Consider the following 16,600-nt stretch of genomic DNA (forward strand, 5'->3'; position numbering starts at 1 on the left):
GTGGCAAGAAAAGGGCATATACTACATAAGAATTCTGGACTGATGGACAAGATGCACCAAAAAAAAAAATGTATTAAGTTTGTTGTGCTGAACTTTAAAATCCATACAATAAATGCTGAGTATCAGGGCAAGAGATTCAAAACCTTTTAAAATTTTACCTTACTCAGATAGCCTCATAAGATGAATCTCATTTGTAAGTTTTAGGAAAACCAAAAAGGCCTCTGTATGTAAAGCAGATACCTACCAACCTACTGGGTGAACGTATTCATTTTCATCTAATGCCTCCTAATTCAGATAAGAAAAGGCAAAAACCCGAAGTGGGGGGAGGGGAACGACACACGACCTCTGCCACTTGCTGCACCTACCACATACTTTTCTGTTGCTATAAATACATAAAGCATGGAAAGAAGATGGCCAGTGCAGTGTTTAATTTATAGGGTACTATATTAAAGGCTCCTACCAATGTTGCATTTGTTATGCACTACATATGAGCATGTAATGACAATGTATCAGACATTAAAACAACCTATTGCTGGATAAAAGTGGTGGATAAGCCACAAAAACTGGTAGTTGAAACAGCAACTATTTTGTGATATGGAAGTATTCTCCAATAATTTTAAGATGTGACCAATTGCCATGTTATCATTTGTTGTGCTATACTCACATATAACATGCAACAAATTTAACGTCTGCCTGGGGCATTGGCTAGATGAATCACAAAAAGCTCAGGAAAAAAAACTTTCATGAAATGCAGAGCAGAGGATAAGGGCAAAACGTGTATTCCATATCAGCTGAAAAAAGATATTATGGTAGTGTATAATATCCAATTAATTATGGTACAAGATATTCTAATTTAAAACATACTTTCTAAATAAACATTCACTTTCAGGGCACGTAGGAGCAAAAATTAAGTTTAAGATCTGTTAATTTACAGGCACTGATGGACAACATATATTGCAGAGCTCTGGCCTAAGAGCCAAACTCAACACTTCATCTTAATTTGTCATCATTTTGCATTGGCAAAATCTCTCTCAGGATCAGGAAAAAATAAGATTTATTTCTGGATACAGGAACACAGTACTTTAATCCCATATTTAAGGTTTGTAAAATCCAACTTTTTTATAATTGAAAAAATCAGACCAATAGCGGTATTTCCACAGCTGAAGAAACTATTACAGACAAATGTAAATCTCTCATTCACCATATTACAAATTTTCAGCCTAAATACTGCAGTTTAGATATGCAAAAACAAGGCTAACTTCATTTATGTTCAATGACCTACCTAAAAAGAAATGCAAAAATTAAAATGAGCATTCAAAAAAAAATCCAGTGAACTTTTCACTTCTGTTAATCCATAATCTTGCCAATAAAATGAGTTTACGACATGAAATTTTAACAGCCTTCTTCAAATGATGATGTGTCAACTTTGACACTACCCTTTTAAAAATCTGCATCAAAATATTTGTGTCATTTCCTCTATCTAGAATTCATATGAAATTAAACAAGTATTTCTCTCCCTAGCTATGCTACTGAACAAGGGGCAAAAAAATATGGAGAGTGAGCAAGCATCCTGGAGCTGTCCAAGTTTCTTCCATGGATATTCTTAAAAAAAAAAGAATACCTTCAGACTTATTTTCTTTGTTCCTTTCCTCTATTTCCTAACTTTTTTTAATTGGATCTTGATTCGTTTTAGCCATGTTATCTTCCTAACTGATCATGTAGCAAAATGGTTAAAATGGAAGTTGTAATGTTCTTCTAGCAACAGACTGCCATTACAAAATAAAAAGTTTCAGTCACAGAAGCAGTTTTGTTGAAAGGACTTCAAATATTTGTATTTTCAGATTAACAACCGACAGACTGTGAAAAAACAGCTGGCAAAAAGAAACTATTGTCTTTAAATCGGAGATATAAATGGAACATTTCAAAGAGTGGAGAATCAAGTCCAGTAATCAAGATGAAATTAATTCATACGATAGCCTGAATGCAGAAAAGATGAAAGCGCAAATTGAGATTTTGTGAAGATTTAAATACACAAAAAGTGAAGATGTACTCAAGAAAGCTAGCTGGCATTCAATAATGGATGGTGCATTTATAGCTTTGTGCAACACAAGCAGCTACGTAATGCTACTGAACTAATGGAAGGCTGAAAGCAGCAAGAGACAAAAAGATTTCAACTGTACAAATAAAATTGGTAATGGATGATCCTGGCAAGCAGAAGAATTTTAAGCATAAATTTCTAGCGCCCATGACAGTAGTTCTCAATGTTTGTGGACATAAAGGCAGTGCTTGATACACTCAAGACAGCCCAAGGAAAATGGCTTAACTACACTTTACAACTACAGGAAAATAGAGCCATTCTTCTGCTGCAAAGAACTGAGAAAGACCCCAACAGGTCAGAATGCTTTTAATGCTATGAATTCCTATTTGAACTCTCAATTTATCTCGTTTATCACATTTGTACATCTGACAGCGCTGGAACTCCATGACACCCTTAAAATGATCTCAGGGTTTTTTTAGAGCAGAGTTTCTCAACCCATGGGTTGCAACCCAGAAGTGGGTCAAAAGAATATATGAAAGGGTCATGAACAAACGTTAAAAATGAACCAACAAGCTTTAAAAATGGATTCTCCTTTCAAGGAGAAAAACAGGAAAAGCGGTGACGGAGCAGCTTTAGTGCTCCATCAATTTAAGGGCTAGAGCAGACAGCCCCCAGGTGGCTGATCCTGCCGATCATTTTCAAACACAGGCCAGAAAGGCAGCAGCCAGGGTTGAGCAGCCAAGGAGGCAACATCAGGCTGAGCTGTTCCCAGAATGCCTAGAGGGAAGGGTAGGAGCTAGGGGGATGGCTTGGAGGCTCCTTGTCCAAGACAAGACCTAAAACTGCACCCTGCCAGGACAGGGAGGACTGGTAGGACTGCCAGTGGCGTGACAGCCCCCATGTAAACACCAGAGCCGAGAACCTCCCTGGTGTAAGGCAGGCCGGGACGCCTAAACCCTAGCCCCCCCATGCAGCAGGTTGAATGTGTGGTGGCAGGTAGGCCAGGTAATCTTCTTTAAGCGCCTGGGCCTGTAGGGGTGGATGACCCTGGTGAGTTGGGCCAAGCATGCTTTAGGAAGCCCCTGAACCTTTAAGGAGAGGAACCCCAAGCCCTGGGAGAGAAAGGGCAGAGTTGTGGGGCCACCTAAGCTTATGAGGAAGTGGCTGAGTCCAAGAGGGCTCAAAGGAATGAGCAGAGCGTTGGCCCAGGAAGGGGCACAGAGGCCTGGTGAAGGGCCAGGGCAGAGATCGCCCTGAGTTAGGTGAATCGGGAAGTCACCCTTGTCACAAAAGCCCTACCCAACACCTGGGAAGGAATTAGGCAAACCTTCTAAAGGAACTAGGCCAGGGGTTTTCAACCTTTTTGGGTCAGTGTAGCCCTCGGCAGCCGGACATGGACCTTTGGGTCATTTGGCTCCTCCAGTTGCCCTCCACCTTACCTACTCTGCCTGCCTTCCTTAAAGCAGCAGGAGCCCCAAGCTTCCTGCTACAGATGGTTCAGCCAGGGATGATCCTGCCTTGAGCAGGAGGTTGGACTAGATGACCTTGTGAGGTTCCTTCCAGCCATACTTTCCTATGATTCTAAAATGAATGAATTTTACACTGAAACAAGCCTTCCAAAAGAATCCAACAAATAAAGTATCACACACAAATGGAAACTGGCAGACAGGCAAAGAAAAAAAAATGCTGTCGTGTCCTAACTGCTAGTGCCAAGCAAAAAAACTTGAGAAAGTGATCTATAGTTATCTAGAGAGTAAAGTATTGCAAACTACTTATAACTCCTCATACTAGGAACATTCTAACGTTTTGGATCAGGAATGTTGGATAAAGAAGGATTTTCTCTGCCTTTAAAACCAAGCTTGGTCTTCTCTATTTTAAATTTCTGTATGTAGCATACGATGACCCTTCACTAAATAATAAATAAAATGAACAGAACAGCCAGCAGTTCTATGAGTAAACTTCACATCATCTTCTTGCTCAAGTAAGGTAACATGTTTGTATTTATCTACTTCTAATTTAGATGTTGTACTGGAACCAGGTGACTACCGAGAAAATAAAGGAACAACAAACCCATTCCACTCCACTTAATATGCACATTATAGTTATTGCTTTTTAAAGTGAATATATTTTAGTAATGAGATTACTTGACTATTACATCTGAATGTGTAGTGTGCCATTTGTAGCTGGGATTTTTAGTACTGACGTATGAGACCTGCAGTGCCAAAATGTATGGAGTGAACAACCTGTTTCAAAAAGTGGCATAGTCCATTTCACCATTAACTAGAGGCTAACTAGCTGCTAAAACTTTACTACTTCATAAAGCTGACCACAAGGATAGGGAAAGGGAAATATATTTACTGATAAAGTTAACAAGAAGCCAAAGAGCAATGATGAAAAGTGCTGACATATTTTAAAAATTAGTCTTTAGATTAATGTGAATATGAACAAAACTGCATATTTTATTTCTGTTAGCAAAACATGCCAACTTCATCAAAACAAGCAAGCAAGGGGTTTTCAAAATGAGGTTTGTTGGCTTTATGTTGCACCAAAAATTTAAACAATCTTTTTAATATTTTTTACTGTACCAAAATTATTAGTTGACACTGGTGATATTATCCACTTCACTGGCTTTTCAAAAGGTACCAATGGCTTAGGGTATCTGGATGCTAGAAGTTTTCAAAAGCAAGACAGTAATAAATTACTTCATTATTATTTAAAACCATTGCAACTAATACGTTTTCTGCCACAGAGGACACTGTATTTATAAGCAAAGGAAAAGTATATTCCTATATACCATAACCATGCAGAATTCACACTGATTTTATTCCTACTGTCTTTAACAAGGTGCTTAGAAACAGTAAGGTCTGCAAACATTAAGTTCAGAGATGAAGTTAAACCCAGCACCTATTTTAAGAAATGTGCCATCATAAAAATGTGCTGAACAAAGAACGCTGCAGAAGTATGCACAGAGAAAGGTGTCTAAAGCCCAATACAGATACTCAGTTTCTCCTGGGAGGGTCGTTACTCTCACTGGAAAAACCATGAGTGTACAGATATACAGGCTTTTTTTCCCCAGAGTAAAAATGGTCACTCCAGGAGAAAAGTAACCTGGGAACAACCATAAGTAAATGACTCCCAGGAGTTTTGCCCAAGACAGCCAATGTCTGCATATGCCGTGGCTTCTCTTAGAAGAGAACACAGCTCTCCAGCATCCCCCCTGCAGTCAGTCACTTGCTGAACTCTGCTGCTCTAGCAACAAACACAACCCACCCCAGAATGCCCACACTGTGCTGCAGGGACACACAAGATGGGTACACCAATCAGGGCTGCCCTATGCACTGCTGCCATGTGTTGCCAGGCAGACAGAGAGCCTGCAGAGCAGCTGAGATGTGTGCAAACAACCCCTTCACGCCCCAGCTGCAGTATCAGCACTGCAAACTCTCTACTCTTCAGAGCCTCAGCATTTGAATGTCTGTACACACAGCTCTGTATAAGGTTCTCTACCGGGAGAACAAACCTGGGACAACGCTCCCTGATTTTTTGAATGCGTGTACACAGCCTAATAAGTCAAAGTGAACTGGACTGTTGTATAGCAGTACATTGCTGAATCTGGCTAAAATGAGCAGACAAAGACATTCCTACATTCTTAGAAAACTACATATTTCAGGTTAATTTTATTTTAAAATATCCAATGCTCCCTTAATCTTAGGCCATTAAACACCAAGCAAGATTCAGTACATTAGAATTAAATGAATCACCTTACCCTGGAGTGCTTTCTATATGCACTTCCTATTTCAGCACCTCCCAACCAGGTCCTAACTCAGTAGTCTCCAACCCTTTTATGGTGAAGACCGCTTTTTGTAAGTAAAAGGGCACCTTAGGATCTACCGTCCCTGCCAGCCCCCACCCCCCCACAGCCTCCGCTCCACCCCCCTGATCTCAGCCTCGCCCCCCCACTTCTGACCCCACTCACCCAGCCCGGCCCAGGCAGCAGGGGGTGTGGCTCAGCCCAGTTATGTGCATTCTGCCACTCCAGATCATGGAGCCTCTGACAAACTGAGATAGACAGCCAGAGGCTCCGCAATAGACCAATCAATCAAGATCAACTGGTTGGTGACCACTGTCCTAACTGAAATTAATGTACTGTTCATTTTATAATTTTAAATACAACAATGAATCTGCAAGTTAAAGCTAACTTTTTCACAACAACTTTAACTCGCCTACCTTGTTCATAATTTGCAAGATGAACATTTAATGCAACAAAAATACTGTATGTGTACTGGGGACACAAAAAATCTTGCTATGAAAAAAGAATTTCATGACAATTTAAATTTGCAGTTTTAATCTTGCCTTATTTTATTGTCTGAGTTTTATTTAAAAAAACAAACAAACACACACACACATGAAGGGAAAAAGGCATAGAAATAAAAAAAATCCAGGTACAGAATGGATATTTACAGATCTGTTATCCCAAAGGAAATTACATAACTGGTTAACTTTGATTTTAAAATGTTCTGCTCTGGAGTGGTAGAAAAGTTTAATTTCTTACTTTAATTTTTTTTTCCAAGGTCACAGTTCAAAACTCTCATAAGTGAGATGTTTCACATAATCCCCATTCTTTTCTGTAAAGCTCATATTTTCCTGCAAGAGCCATTTAAAATTAGCACTACCCATATGCCTACAAGGAGGAAAAGGAGAAGACTCTACTGTGAAACCAAACTTGGATGTATTACAAATCAGAACAGTTTGATCTATGGATGAGGAAGGGAAGAAACACCAACCTAGGACTCCATAGGCATGTCCAAATGTGCAGGCATGTACAGTTTGTGGCACCACAAACCAGGGCTGCCTGCTCCCGTCTTCCGATGCTACTCTCCAGCTGGCTGGGGCGCAGGGTACCTTGGCACAGGGGCTGCCTGCTGGCCAGCCCCATACCGAGGCACACTGTGCCCCAGCCAGTTTCCCCCCACCATCTTCTCTCCACCTCCAACCCTGTAGTAGATGGAGCCCATATGAGAGCCAGGCATGGCCCACAACAAAGGACACATGCAGGGGTGTGCACTGCAGCACAAAGTAATGGCACAACTTTGTGTCACTACTATTTGTGCTACTGCAAGTGCATGCCCCTATTCATCTGGACGCAACTCATGACTTTATGGGGTAACTGCCGGGTTTTAACTATGGGCCGTCACAGGTCCTGATAAAATATAGTTACTTATGAGGTCTGTAGCCCAATGGCCTACTTCTCGTCTGATGAAAGCAGAATCTACAATTTGAACCCCAAAACCAAGCCTAGCTGGGACTAAGCTAAACTTGCTGTGTACAGCAGTTTGTTCTTTTAAATTTGCAGTTTTAATCTTGCCTTATTTTAGTCTGAATCCAAAGCTGTGTGGTAACATAATTAAAACCAAGATTTAACTCTGCATTTCCCCTGTTCGGACTAGTCTGCATGTACTGCAATGGAAAGTTACTGTTCTTCTCCTGTAAATACATAATGCTAATTGAATTCCAATGTAGAAAATAGAACAGTTCAAGCACAGTTATTAGGTTCCTTTAAAAATAATAACATGGGGGAAAAGTGTATAAGCCAACAGACCATTTTCAAGCCTCAACATTTCTTAAGGGCCATCTGACACTCTTATCCAATGTTAAATTAAAGGGGCATCCACTGCTTTCTACCAAATATTTACTCTTGGACTTGCACACTACTAGGGGTTCATGGACCACAGTTGGGGAACCACTTCTGTGGTACCCACTGTACTTGCCCTAAAGACATGAAAATAATCATGAGAAGAGAAAAAATATTCTAAAACAATAGAAGAAATAGTTAGTTCCTTCTAAAACACCTTAATCTTTTTCTTCCCGTGGCTGAACCTTCTTTGCCAAGTGGTGGGTTTTGCTGGAAGCTGGAAGTCTACCATCACGCTGAATGCGAACTTTCTCAGCCTGCCAAAGCAGCCCAGCCCTACAAAATTGTCACAAGAATTTACCAGCACAGGCCTACCCATCCTCTGCCAAACAGAAAAAGAAACCAACAGTTTGCTTCCCTCCCTTTCACCCTTGCCCAACCCCCAAAAGGTTTTCTTGTCCTGGGCAAGAAGCCAGCCCAAAGTCCACCTTCATACATATGTTAGTCATCAGGGAAAACTAGAACACCCTTCCCACCAACCATTATCATGTCTTCAAAATCACACTGGCAGGGATGTCTCTGTCCAGAAGCAGACCATATATTTAATTCAGAATGCTCACACGTTGATAATCCTACATGCTCTCCAAGATAAAAACTTATTTCACAGACAATGCATTCTAAGCAGAATCACATACTTGGTACCTGGTCAAGGAACAGCATTCAACATATCGGTCTTGACAGTTTGGGTTACCTACCCAAAGAGAAGCACTAGAACTTCCAAAGTCCATCAACTCTGAAAGAAGCTGGCCCTTTTGAATACTCATGATGTATACAAACCAACTAAAATGTATCTACCCCATATTACTGAATACTTCATTAAAATGTAACCGCTTTCCTGAAAAAACTAGACCCAACTAAAGAAAACAACTGGATTTGACTTCAATAACCCTTCCAATTATGGCCTGCCTTATTATATGTCCTGTTCCAGAAACTGAATCAGTTGTACATTGTATAACCAATGGATTACTTCCTGGCATTTGGGAAAAGCCTATAGACCAATACTGCCAAGATTTCACCCTAGTCCTCAACACTGTAGGCCATACAGTATTGATGATGCATCTCCCCATTACACAGCATCCAAATTATCTGTCATAATAAAAATTAAAATGCCAAGATGACATTCTAATTAAGAGCATTTCTCTCTCTAAAAACACTAAAAGCCCCTGAATCCAGTGGTCTTCTGAAGTTTCTCTCTCTAGAAGTAAAATGGATGGCTACCGGGTACCCGAAGTATCCAGACACAGAAACATGCTCTCCAGAGCAGCAACTTCAAATACCACTAGTTTAAAAAAAATTAGATTGCTAAAGCTCAAACTTCCATCTAATGGATGATCTTGATGTTTGGCAGAAAATCCAGCAACAACAGAGTTCAGAATGCCCAGGTTTCCATTCACATTGCAAAGATGTTATGAAGCCCTTTTAGTTAATTAAAGCAACAAGTGGCTTATTAAAGATCGCAATGTCCCACTTCCAAACTTCATCCTAGCATTATGAATGTTTACCAAGGGCCAGCTTTAAAAATAGTTCTTCAGCTTCTCTGCTATGGAACATTCTTTTGTTCTTCTACATTAAAGAAACAGGTCTGAGGCTTTTGCAGGTGCTGGACGCACACTTTATTATGCCAAATGTGTTACACAAGCTTTTTCTGGGATATCTGCATTCAATACACAGTCAAGGCTAACAACATCCTTACACACTTATTAGCTTTTTGTATTTTTCCTAGATTAGGACAAGTTAAAAATCAATATCAAGTGTTACGCTTCATTTTCCTTGATCTTAAGACAAAACTTTAAGGTTATTTAACATTTTGCCCAACCTTGCTTTTTTACTGGTTCACAGCACTGCTTAGAAGTGCTTTCATCAGAGTCTCTTATGTAATATGTTTGATCCATACTGAAGGAAAACTGTCACAGTCAGGCATTTTTCCTACTAAAACCACTGTCTTTCTACAACGCTTATTTTTCCATCAAAAGATGTTGCTATATCTAAAGCACCTTTAAAAAAATATTAGATCTATACTCACAGTAACAGCTTCTATTGCCCTACTACTTGTGAAGCTTTCCTCTTCTGACTAGTTAAGAGGATCAAGGAGAAGAATTACACTCTCTCTCTCTCTCATGGCTAGAAAAGGTTTAGTTTCCAGTAGCAGTAGGTCTACACAGAAAAACAAAACAAAGCTGGAAGGGTTTCTACTAGGTTAAAAAAAACAGGAATGGTTGGCACTGAACTGGAAGAGGGAAAAAATGAGATAAACCCACGTGCACCATTTCCAAGTGTGTGTGACACTTAGACGATGCTTGTAAGGAACACGCACTAAGTTTACAAACTCTGGGCATTTTATGTGCACACTGGGTGCTTTAATTAGAGAGCTATGCTAATTAAAAGCACCTGCATCACCATGTATGCATGTGCTGAAAAAAATGGCGGCAGGGCGCTTTCCCATCAGATGCATTTTATTTCAAAGTGCCCTGCCGCCATTTGTCATACACATGATACACGTTCCCATCTTCATATGACATGTGGTTCCCATCTTCAAAAAGGGAGGAAGGAAGACCTGGGAAACTATAGACCAGTTAGTCTTACCTCGATCCTGGGTAAGCTTTTGAGAGAATTATTCTGGCACATGTCCACAAGGGGCCAGCAGGGGAGATTATGCCTAGGGGCAACCAACACGGGTTCATTAGTGGCAGGTCCTGTCAGACCAACCTGGTGGCCTTCTATGACCAAGTCACAAAATCCTTAGATGCAGGGGTAGCAATGGATGTAGCCTTTCTGCACTTTCGACACTCTCTCTCACCCTGTTCTCATTAAGAAACTGCGGGACTGTGGTGTTGACATCCACACAGTCAAATGGGTTGCATCCAGAGAGTGGTGGTGGATGGGTCATTTTCGACCTAGAGGGATGTGGGCAGTGGGGTTCCTCAGGCCCGCACTGTTTAACATCTTCATCAGTGACTTGGACGAGGGAGTAAAAAACACCCTGTTCAAATTTGCTGATGCCACTAAGATGTGGGGGGATGTGGGCATGCTAGAAGGAAGGAATAGGCTGCAATCGGACCTAGACAAGTTACAGGGGTGGGCAGATGAGAATAGGATGGGATTCAACACTGACAAGTGCAAGGTGATGCACCTGGGGAAGAACAACCTGCACCATACCTACAGGTTGGGGAACTCCCTTCTCGTCAGCACAGAGACCGAAAGGGATCTAGGGGTCATCATTGATGCCAAGATGAACATGGGCCGGCAGTGTGGGGATGCAGTCAGGAAGGCCAACTGCACCTTGTCATGCATCCACAGATGCATCTCGAGCAGCTCCAAGGAGGTGATCCTCCCCCTCTACGCGGCACTGGTCAGGCCGCAGCTAGGGTACTGCGTCCAGTTCTGGGCGCCGCACGTCAGGAGGGTGTGGACAACATGGAGAGGGTTCAGAGGAGGGCCACTCGCATGATCCGGGGGCAGCAGGGCAGGCCCTACGATGAGAGGCTACAGGACCTGAACCTGTTCAGCCTCCAGAAGAGAAGGCTGAGGGGGGGATCTAGTGGCCTGTTACAAACTAGTCAGGGGGGACCAGCAGGCATTGAGGAAGTCCCTGTTCCCCCGAGCAGTACCAGGAGTGACTAGAAATAACGCTCACCAGCTGGCAGAGGGTAGATTCAGACTAAACATCAGGAGGCGCTACTTCACTGACAGGGCAGCTAGGATCTGTAACCAGCTTCCAAGGGAAGTGGTGCTGGCTCCTACCCTGGGGGTCTTTAAGAGGAGGCTAGACGAACACCTTGCTGGGGTCGTTTGACCCCAGTACTCTTTCCTGCCATGGCAGGGGGTCGGATTTGATGATCTGCTCAGGTCCCTTCCGACCCTACTAACTATGAAATTATGACATGCAAGGCTGCATCCATTTCTGTGCTCCAGCAGACTCAATTTCCAGCATGTCAAAGAAGGCTCACCGCATGCATGCAAGAGCCGTCTGATTTCAGGGGAAGGATGCAAGCTCTAAGACAGCATAGCTCAAGCTTTTCTGACCTGGATAATTTTCAAAGAATTTGTGTTACGAGTTTTAAAAAGTAAGAAATAAAAATCAAGTCTCACAATGCATACCAGGTAAGTGTATAATTCACTTACCCTCAAGGGTGTATCCCTTCTCATGGGTACCCCTCCTGGACTGTACACCCTGGACAAGCAAGGCTGGAGGGGAACTCCCATGGCCGGCTGACAAGCGGAGGGGGGGAGGTGCGCTGACAGCAGGGCAGGCACGAAGCATGGGTACTTGGGGGGGCAGCAGTGCACGGGAGCAGGCGGTGGCATGCTTTCCAAGTATCCCTGCTTCTCCTTGCCACCACTGCATATCTCCTGGGGCCTTCCAAAGTACCCCCGGTTGACAGCCTCTGACTTAACTCCATAACACAAAGCAAGTCTCATTTTTTGATTGATTACACTGTAACAAGCATTGGTTATTTGCACTGCAGTAAAGTGCTTATGGCACACAACATCCTTCAGTCTCTCTCTCTACTTTATAACTCAGTGTACTCTACTTCACCTTGCCAGAAACAGTGGAGAAAAGGCCACTGTCAAAGGCCTGATATTAGAAGCCTTGAAAATGGTGTAAGCTAGTCAGGTCACAGCAGCTCTCCTCATTTCCACGTTCTCTTACAGAGCCCCAAGAAGAGACTGTTGAAACTTTGAAAAAGAGAGGACACAGGCAGCCAGTTCTGGGGCTGCTAATACCACTGACAACACTGGGGTGCAATGTTAAAAGTCTCAAAACTGACCATTTCCCCTCATATTCAAGGGTTGGCTCTAATGACAACCACTAAAACTGTTAGAAAATTCAAAGACTCAAGGTCTGAATCATCCTACAAACTTGTTCCTGTTTCTATTTCTGTGATTGCTGGGGACAGATTCATCTTTTGGATTATTTCACGTACTCATCTGTGTGATATGTTCTTCAATGCAACAGCAAAGAGAAAAGAGGAGTCCTTCTGAAGCCTCTGCTGTTAACAGAGATTACAGACAGCTTGACCTGCTCTGGCTGCTGAGAAGTAAATTGAATGATGGAACTGCAGCCTTCTGGTGGCCACCTGATTGAGGAACGGGGCCTTCTTGGTTCTTGGTGTAGCCAGGTCTGCCCACATTCCTGTCTCCCCTACTACCTATGGGGGCTGTTAAAACACAGAAAAGCTAGTGAAGTGTCAGACTGGCCCCATTAGGGATTTTTCTTTCATCAAAAATGGGCAATAAGGCTTCTTTTTGCATAATGGCACATTGTACCAAGAGATGAAGTCTTAAGAACAGAGCATACAAAAAAGCCCCAGCCCTGACCCAAACATTTAAAGCATACTTTTTTTTTTTTTTTAAATCACCGAGAAGAAACAATACGTCCCATATTCAAAACATTTCCATGCGCAACACATACCAGTAAACTTGGACTGCCAGATGTCTAGTAAGCTTTTACCCCAAAGGGACTCCTGATGCAACACCAAAGAGCACAAAGCTAACAGCCTAATTCACAGTTTTTACCATACCATCAGCCTGCTTCTTAGCAACTTTTTAATGCAATGAGAAGACAGATCCAGTGATAAATACCGGGGTCCACCAGATGAACAAAAAGCAAAGGTAATATTGGTAAACTGGGGAAAGTAATTAGAAAATTCAGCAAAAATATCAATCCCATCCCTCTTTACAGTGTTCCTTCTTCACTTGTTACTCAAGAATCCACTTAGATTGTCAACCACCTTGATCATTCATCCCTTCAGCCATTTCACCTGGCCAGGAAGCTGCAACACTTTCTTTCAGATACTGACCTCGCAACTCTTATTCGTCTCCGTCACACCTCAAGACTGTACTATACCCCACCTGGTGTTATACCTTAAATCCCTGGGAAAGCTAAACTTAAAACAGAAAGCAACTGTTTACTGTCCACTCAGTAAATCGAGCATTGCACTGTAAGCTTATTTAACCAAGGCTCCAAGATCTGCCTGTGGGTTTCCGGAAACAGCTGAACATACCAGTATAGATATACAAATCTAAGTGATTTGAGGCCTGTCTACTTAAAAGACTGCCCCGCTCTACTTGCCATTTTGCCAAAGTTAAGAAGGATGAAGATACTGAAACCAGATGCCCTTCCCCCACCCCCAAGTACAAAAAGGGCCTGTTGGCAGGGCATTCTACACAAAGACCCCATGTACTGGAATGAATCCCCTTCTCTTACCCCAAAATGCCTGAACACGTTGACTACATTTTTGGAGATGGTCAATGTTTACTGGAGATGGATTATCTAAGCCATCTATGGTGTGTAATTTAGTTCATCATATTTGATGGGCTGGTGCTGTGTCTTTTGTACACGATAAATGTGCTTTTAACTAGTTTCCAGAACAACAAGAGTGTAAGACCGGTGGGCCCTAGCAATTTTAAAGCTCTAAATGAATTAGCTCAGTCTGGGTTCAATGCACTCCCTGCATCTATTCAGTGGAGATCCCACAGGCCCATAAACCCTAGTACAAAAACCTCTGTTCAAGACATGTAAAAAAACAAAACAAAGCAAAACACCATTTCTTGGAGTTAAACGTTGACAGTATCCAGAACAATCTGATCTGGCAAAATCTTGGAAGAAAAATAAATGAATGCTTTCTTTGTTAAACAATTCAAGACACTGGTTCCAATTCCTGAGAGGTTTGAGCTCTGAGGTAGAATGCCTGTGGCCACCCTTAATCAACCATACAAAACATAACCACAAATAGGCTTATGTTGACACATGTAAACCGAACATGATGAAGCATATATAGATGCTTCAACTCCTGTGTCAGACACTACAAGTAATTATTATTGAATAATTGTCAGTTAATCTAAAGTCTTTATTATGCATGTCCTTTTAATCAGCACTCTTTTTGCTTCCACATACTAAATTGACAAGTAGGCACAGTAAGTATTTTATAGAAACAGAAATTTTCATACTGTAGCTAGCAGTAATTGAGCAATGAGGCCATCTGTTTAATTCTTCTCTGCATCAACCCTTAAATGTTATACTAGAATAACCTCCATGTTTTGGTAGTGTTGGAGTGCTGTTGTAGCTGTGATGGTCCAGGAGATATGCAGGAGGCAAGGAATTTTGTAGGTGATCTCTTTTATGGAACCAGCTGTATGGCTGCAATTGGTTTAGACAAACTTTCAAATGCAGCGCATTCTTCAAGTCACTTTTTGTGGTCTTCAGAGCACAAGAAGTGACCTGAAGAATGCACTGCACTCAAAACCTGGTCTAAACCTATTGCAACCATACGGTTAGGCCGATAAAAGAGATAACTGCCCCCAAATCCTTGCTTCTCACATACTGAAATAACAATCATTTACATATATACAAAAATAAAATAAAGATAAAGGACGTACTCTGGCATCCATGCCATTACATAATATCCAGCTATGTACAAGCAGCTGTGCACAGTCATCTTAGGAGTGACAACAACTGCTACTGCTGGGTTGCAGGTTTGCACAAAAGCATAAGGGAAAAAGCCTTCTGAGGCTGCTTACAAGAGTCTATTTAGGAAAAGTATAATGCACAAGAGGCTGTGTTAAATGGAAACTAATATATGTTTTCTACTGCAAAGACCACGTGAGATCACAGGAGTTAGCATTGTAAAATTATAGCGGCAAGTACAATTTAAGTCAGCATCAATTTAAAACTTAACATACTCCCAGCTATGGTAAAAAGATATAGCTATAATCACTTCATATACTGCTTCACCAAAAACTAGGAAATTTGCTTGATTTAAAAAAAAAAATCCCAGACGGGCGAGCAAGTGGTATTTAAATACATTATCATTTATACAGGAAATAACATAAATGTATGTATTAGTGGGGTGCAGGTTGCAGCCATGTTGGTCTAAGGACACAGGCTGACAACCTTCTTTATCAGTCTAACTTAAATAGTTGGAAAAATTAGTGAAAAAAAAATCAACCGTTTAAGATGGTCTAATAAAAGATATTAGATTCACCCAAAGAACCTTATCTGTATGTATTTGTGTGCTTTGATGCATTCACATAAAAAGCAAAGAGTTCCGTTTCTTCACTTAATGATGCTTCTGGGCCTGAAATCTGTAACTTTTATAGCAAGATTGCCTCAAGAATTGTGATCTGTGGATGTACGGATTACAAAAGTGCCCTTTCCAAGGGCATATATTGCTACCAGTCACAGAGGCCTCTCTAAAATGCAAGCTTCTCTCTTTAATGGCTGACAGCATGTTGAATATGTTTAGTCATTTGTATTTTGGGGTACCCAAGACAATGAAGTGCTAAGAGTCTGTTTCACACTCAGGACTTTGTTTAACAGCCAGCCCCCCAATGTGTTGCAAAAAGTTTTGAGGACAAGAAGTGGGTGAAAAATCCAAGTGATATTTGGCATATCACATTCATACCTGCACACGCACGCACACACACACACTCACACACACTTTCCAAGCACAGATGCCTGTCTGCACCTGAATGATTGTTCACTGAGGACTCCTCCCAACCCCTCAATTTAAGCAGATGCTCCCCATCCTGCCAAACAGATGAGCAGCTCAGGGCTCAGTGTTACCAGGTATATTTCATAAACCGGTTCCCAGAGTCGCAATGCAAATGTTCTAAATAGGTGTGGAAAAAAAATAAATCCATTTTTGCCCTTGTAGCAAAACCATGCACCCTAAAACCAGTCACCTGCCTGCCTGGCCTCTTCGAACAGCTGTGTAAGGCTGTGACAGCCACTCAAGCACGAACAGCACTGCCCAACAGTTTCCGGACCACAGAGTGAAATTTTGAAGGCGGAGGGTGTCGTCCCAGCACACACTCACTCGCCCGTCTCGCTGTTGTTACCATTTTCATGGAGTAAAAAAAGAATCAGGCGC

The 16,600-nt window shown here is 41.8% G+C and overlaps 1 protein-coding gene across 1 annotated transcript in view; it reads right to left on the minus strand.

Annotated features, from left to right (window-relative positions):
- Positions 1-16,600, minus strand: part of TMEM65 (transmembrane protein 65) — a 42,442-nt gene that overhangs the window by 24,986 nt on the left and 856 nt on the right. The gene's annotated exons all lie outside the window — the stretch shown is intronic.

The sequence above is a fragment of the Crocodylus siamensis genome, chromosome 3 (genome assembly GCF_052110815.1).
Source record: "Crocodylus siamensis isolate JL-2025a chromosome 3, ASM5211081v1, whole genome shotgun sequence".
Classification (NCBI taxonomy): domain Eukaryota; kingdom Metazoa; phylum Chordata; order Crocodylia; family Crocodylidae; genus Crocodylus; species Crocodylus siamensis.